The sequence below is a fragment of the Triticum dicoccoides genome, chromosome 6B (assembly GCF_002162155.2).
Source record: "Triticum dicoccoides isolate Atlit2015 ecotype Zavitan chromosome 6B, WEW_v2.0, whole genome shotgun sequence".
NCBI lineage: Eukaryota > Viridiplantae > Streptophyta > Magnoliopsida > Poales > Poaceae > Triticum > Triticum dicoccoides.
In genome coordinates, this window is record NC_041391.1 from 157,988,689 (window position 1) to 157,995,300 (window position 6,612).

At 45.7% G+C, this 6,612-nt stretch overlaps 1 protein-coding gene across 3 annotated transcripts in view; it reads right to left on the bottom strand.

Annotated features, from left to right (window-relative positions):
• Positions 1-3,906: 3,906 nt before the first annotated feature.
• Positions 3,907-6,612, bottom strand: part of LOC119322994 (protein MOS2-like) — a 5,126-nt gene continuing 2,420 nt past the window's right edge. For 2 of the 3 annotated variants that reach the window (XR_005156023.1, XM_037596546.1), the window contains exon 2: positions 3,907-4,463. The gene's annotated coding sequence lies outside the window, so the exon portion shown is untranslated. Of the gene's footprint in view, positions 4,464-5,618; positions 5,823-6,612 lie in introns of all 3 variants that reach the window. The other variant, XR_005156024.1, reaches the window with a different exon arrangement.

Consider the following 6,612-nt stretch of genomic DNA (forward strand, 5'->3'; position numbering starts at 1 on the left):
CGGACACGACCTCAAATCCCTACCCAAACGGACAGAATCCGGACAAAGCGGACGTTCGTTTGAGATCGCGCGGTGGAGTTGGCCTTACAAAATTAGCCCTGTGCGTACCCGGCCCCTTGGAAACATATGCTACGTATAGTTAAGTCTGTAGAAATTTTGGTGCATGCACGTAGACTAGTACTAGCTCATTTCACACGGAGCATATGAACGGAATTCCCCATGTCGAGCATCGCAACCCAACGATCGAGAGGGGGGTAGGGTAGATTCAACTGCTGGCCGGCTTGGGACAGTGGGATCGATGCGGCACGAGGCACGGCCGGCGACGCGTCACATGCACCTGCACTTCTCAAGCCAAAGGCCATGCATCCCCACGGCGTGCTAATGTACATGGCACCTCGTCGATCGTCGTTTAAATCCATACAATTTTCTTAAATTTGAACATCGACATACCAGAGAAAACTAACGCTTGTTTTCTACTCCCTCCGTCCGAAAAAGCTCGAACAAACTTTTTCGGATGGAGGAAGTATTAACTGATGTACACGAATTAATCATTCCTACATTCATTTCTCTGATGAGATAAGATATTGGAACAAGTACAAGTAGATGATCCATGGATGCTTCTTCCCCAGCTCGTGGCGGGCATCTCAGCTTGGACGAGGCTGCGGGTGCATGGTGGATCATTAATGCGCTAGCTATGGCAACGTGACCATGCTGGCGATCCGGTCCGGGCCAGATCCCCGTTACGTACCTGGCATACTGTTTTGTTCCATGGAGGTGGAAGAAAGATCGTCGACGATGCGGAGGGAGGGAAAAAGGAGGAGCACGCAGCTTTATTCCGGCCTCCGGTGGTGGTGGCAGCTACAAGGAGGAGCGGATTGAGCGCGCGTGACGTGCTGCACTCCGTTCCACGACGGAAAACGCACCGCACAAAATGAACATTCCGCGCTACCTACCTTTCTCCCCTTTCCTCCACCCCTTCCTTTTGCTCTCAACCCCAAAATGCCTTTGCCGGCGAGCAGCATATTCCCTCCGGCTTTTCGCCTGGCACAAACACGATGCTCCATCCAGTCTTCTGCTAGTAAAACATGTCAAGTAAGTACTTATCTCAACACATAATCATCCTATCCCTGTGTTAAATCGATCACTTGCTTTATCGCAAAAAAAAAAAAAATCGATCACTTGCTTTCTCGTCTTCTCTAGTCCGGCAAGACTGGCATGCTCTGCCACTTGAATTATTTCATACTACGTATTAAAATTAGTACAAAGTTGAGTCATCTATTTTGAAACGAAGGGAGTGTTATTCAAGCCGTAGATATTCCATGGAAAGCTAGTAGTAAACTATTGTCTCAGAGGGATCGCAGGAATTTAAGCCATTGGGCCGGCCATGCCGCTGCCAGTAGTTGAGGGAAAACAAAAGAAAATTGAAGCCAAGCCAGTTCACAAAATTCCCTACCGTTAGGCACGAGGAGCACCACGATCTTCTAATAATAATGCACTATGATATGCCTTCTTAATTTCGTCTCTGGGATGTGCTGCCTGCCTGCAAAGCGATGCCACTGTTATTAGGCACGCATGAGGGCACATCGTGATCTGAGAGGAGATTCCCCACCCCCCTAATTGACATTTTTTAACTAATCATTTCTCATGGGACTCTGGCAAGTGGCCGTAAAGAAATGAGGCCGTGTCCTTGCTTAGCGCAACATGGGGACGTGCTGCGTGTGGGCTGTTAATCAATTATTTTGAATCGTTGGACTTAAAATGGGTGATGGGGAGGAACATCAGGCCTGCATTTTCTAACCAATCTTGTGGAGTTGTGGTTGCTCTTACATTCCGTTTCCTTTTGTTTAGTGAATGTTTTTGCATGACGTGAGTTGCCTGGAAATTTCTGAATCCTGATTAACTGAGGCTTTTGAGCCATTTTACTCGGTACTACCTGCTAATAGGCATTACTGATGCTAAGCACGTACATTCGCAAATAGGAGCGCTTGGAAGATCATCATGCGCCATGAGTTTCTAAGACCACCAAGTGGTCTCAATGCACACACTGTTTAATGATAGAAAGTATGGATTCCTATTTCCTAGTGATAATGCAATTGCAGGTTTGGACTTGTCTCAACGACAACAAAAAGTCTAGTCTTACAAGCTGAAGCGCTCGGCAGGCATTCTTGTCTCTCGCCAACAACAATATTGGTCCTCTGAGAAGAAGAAAGGGGGGAGATTAATCTGGCAACTGCTAACTGATCATCAAAATGATTATGAAGTGCGTTGAGCGAGAAATTCCCAAATGATTAGCTTGGAAGCATCCAAGTCCAACCTGGGAAACGTTTGAAATCGGCGGACCGGCCGAAGCTTCAGCCGGTCTGGCCGCTCGCTCGCGTAGACACCTCTTCCTTTTCTCCTCTCCACGCGTCACTGGCCCCACGCACCGCCCCACGCACCCCCGCCCGTGACTGCCTTATCCCTTCGCTCGTGAGCTCCAGCACTGATTTCCCATCCCCATTTGCACGAACGCATGCTTCTCTCCTTACAAAATCCCTCTCCTCCCCTGATCTCCAACACAACTAAATCCCCCTCTCCACTAGCTGCAAATCACAACGGTCTGAAGGTAGGGGCACAGAGGTGCTGCTACGGGAGTTGGGGCGAGCAGTCGACCGTGGAGATTGTGGAGACTGCAGCTGGCGAGCCGCAACAGACCAGTCGGCGAGGTTGGTGATGGTCGGCGACGGCGCTGGGAGCGGCCGAGCTGCAACCGCAAGCTGACGAGATACCACCGGCTGGTGCGGATGCTACAACCGTTGCGGGGCTAGCTGCAACCAGCAACGGAGTTGTTACTACCTTGACCGGCGGGCGCGAAGGCGGAGCACGCAGGATGCTACAACCGTTAAGGCAGGAGCTGCAACCGCGCCCGTTTTTTGCTGGAACCGGTGACCGCGGCGAGCTGCAGGGTGACCACGGCGGGGGAGTTCTGCAACCACGACCAGGTTTGCTGGAACCGACGGGGCGATTTGCTGGCACCAGCATCCAGAAATGTTTCCACCGGAATTCGTTCTTTTTGTATCAGTGATTTTTTGCTACAACCACAATTTTGTTTTGCTGGAACAAGCATTGAGAAATGCTTCCGCCAGAATTTGTTGTTTTTGTACCAGCAATTTTATGCTTTTTTTTGCTATAACCACAGTTTTGTTTTGCTGGAACCAGCATCCAAAAATGCTTTCATTGGAGTTTAATTCTTTGCTGGACCAGCGACTTTTGCTACAACCATAGCTTCAATTTGCTGGAACCTCGTTTTCAAATGATTCAACAGGGACGGCGACACAGAGCTGCTTTTTGACAACTTTTCTCATTGCGAGCGTCCATGGCGAGCATCAGCGGCGAGCACGGCGGCGGTTGTCGACGGCGACAAACGGGGGAGGGCGGCTGCGCGATTCGGCGATGGTGGATGACCGCCATGTCCTGCAGTATTTTTTCAGATCTAAACGCAAACGGGGAGAGAAGGAAGAAAGCGACCTGAATGGATGTGGATCCAACGGCTCGTGGTGGGCCAATCGGGCGGCTGGGGCGCGACCGGCCGAAACTTTGAGCTGGCGCGCCGGCGCCTATCAGTCACCTAAGAATTATGCCGTGCAGGTACATATATTTGGAGTTGACATACATCGCTCTCACTGGAGAGATGACTATTTCACAAAATGATTCCTTTCGTGGAAGGACCAGTTCACTTAATAAATTTAGGAATGGCAAAACAGAAAAAATGGAGTAAAAATACAGATCTCCGCAATGCTTTCGGCAGGAGGCAGGCTATGGCGCCGAAATGTCGGCCCATACAGGTACTGGGCCGTGCTCTGCTTGCATTCTCTGGATATCTCAGGCTCTCTGAGTTCCAGCAGTTTCAACACAATTGAACCCAAGTGACTCAAATTGATATCCATTCAGCTAACCATCCGGTTATACATCGGTACAAGAGTTTACAATTTTGCAACACTGCTAATTTACACACTGAAGCTTAGGACCAAAGCAAATGTGTATCATGCCCCTGATTTACAGAGTCCAGTTTGTTTTCCCAACTACCATGCTGGGAAGAAAAATATTTCTCAACCTGAGTATCAGTGAACCACGTCATCTCATCTCTTGACTGGTAGACCAAAGTGATATTTGCATACTGCGCAACACCTCTAACCACAGCCGCCATCAGATTATCGCATGCACAAAGTGATGATACCACAAAGAAGGAAGCTACCACTCCGAAGATGATCAAGACTCTTCACACAGAATAGGTTGGTATGTAAATTGTGGAGGAATTGAGACTGACTGAAACAGTGCTATGCGCAAACTGGAAACAGGTCATCATATGTCACTGTCATACACAAAAGCAGAGCACCTGTAAATATCGGTCGCCAAGCCTGTCGTCTGGAAAAACTTGTTTGTCAGGTGCTCTGTATTTCCATTGTGATCTTCAGCAGTAGGCACTGTAGGAGAAAAGTCATCAACCGATAAACAAGACATTGATTGCAATTGCTCAGAAGAAAAAAGTTGACAAGTCGGCTACATGATGCAACGAATCAAAAGAAAGTTGTAGAAGACAACAACGAGGAAGAGTGTAAGGAGAAAGATAACTCAACTACTGAGTAAGGGTGTGAAACGCATGCGCTTGAATACAGTGCACGAATTGTGATTATCAAATATCGGTAGTCTAAAGTTTTTAATGTTTGTAATTTCAGTGCAACACAGCTAGACACAGCAACTACTATCTGAATTATATACAGTTCTTGTTGTGTTTGATTCACTATTAGGGATAAGTACACTCTCTAATTGGCACAAAATTCCAATTGTAGCGCCATGCTAGTATAGCAGAGATGTGATGTTATAGTGAATCACAATATCCTTGATCTGATCTGAACCATATCCGATTTCAAAAAATCATGTTTGCGTGACACACTAATCTATTTTATAAAATGAAGGCGAAAAATCTTGAAGGTAATCCGTAAACTAGAAGCCAACATGACTATGGCCTATGGTACAGTTTGCTATTATGCAAAACTGGTGAGCAGAAACATTACCCAAAACTGTAATCATGCTATGTCAAGAGGCCCACTGAAATATACTGTAGACGAAGGTTGTTTATGTGTCACTATTCACATCCAAGTTTGGGCTTGCCAATTCAACCAATGCGATGCAAATTGTATATCACAAAAATTATAACATTGGAAAATATAACATTTGAAGTTTCTAATGGTATATATTTACGATCTATGACTCGTGTTAGGTTGGAAAAATTGTCAGCCTAGAGATATGCGTAGGCCTTTTAAACTGGAAAGGAGGTAGTACCTTTTAGTTGTATGCTGTTTGTTTTGTTGGTATCCTTTCATAATAATGTTTGCATCTTATACTACAGAGTTCTCTAATATCGGTTAGAAGTCCTCTTTATAAAGCAGAGCTTAGTTGTATTTTGAAGGAAACAAGGATGTATCTAATCGTTCCTCCCGGCTCCTTCTCCCATCCCCCTATTATTGAATCTTTCTTTTTTTCGAAACAAAGGCAAAAGATTTGCCTCTACCTATTAGTTAAGCACAAGAGAATTGCCCAGTTAATTTGTATAAAACTGGGAGAAAACCATCTATTACCAAATCTTCACCATCCTTGCATCCATCCCTTTTCAAGCCATCCTTTAGAAGTCCTCTATAAAGCAGAGCCTAGTTGTATTTTGAAGGAAGCCAGAAATGCCTTTAAGTGTTCCGCATGGCTCTCCTCACCACTCTCTTAGATCTATCACTATCCCTTTTGAAGGCATCAATACCAGCCTCTTTCCTCAGAGTATTTACCTAGGTCTTTAGAAAGATACCATTGATTAGTTAGCATATGCCGAATAAGACAACACAAATTGCAGTTCCATAAGTAAATCCACACAGGCCTTATGACATATAGATAAAAAATAACACCTAAAAACAAAAGCCAATATGACTGTTTCATTCTTCAATGAAACTGAGATAAAATAAATATCTATTATTTCTTGATCTCATATGGAGAATTGAGCTTTGCAACTTGTTCACATCCCAAAATATTCCAAACCTACAATGAAATTTTTTGTACTGTCTATCGAATCATCTACAAACAGAGCATATAATTAACATTGACATGTGGAAGGTTTCACATCTGTGATACGATAGATGAGCACGAGTGTGCAGCCAATCCAGGGCATGCGGCTGCCGGCAAAATTAGAGAGACAGGGCGTAATACCTACAAATAATACAGGCTCATAATGCTTACCACAGGTTGTGTATTGGTAGCAACAGGACGCGGCACTTACAAGTTACAAGATACTCATGGTTCACAGGATCTAACATGCAAATGCATATATTAGGTTCTTCCAAAGTGTTAGTTGATAACCACCTTCAGTAAGACCTCAACACTTGCAGGCCGCAGCTATTGTGGTAAGCCAGCAAGGCCTCAATACTTGCAACTGTGGTAACTGGTAAGCCAGCAAGGCCTCAATACTTGCAACTGTGGTAACTGGTAAGCCTGTAACAACCCAGCCAAATTGTCGCCGCGTGGTGGCCAAGCTCAACCAACGTCCAGGGCTCAACTCACAGGTGGTGGCCAAGCTCAACCAACGTCCAG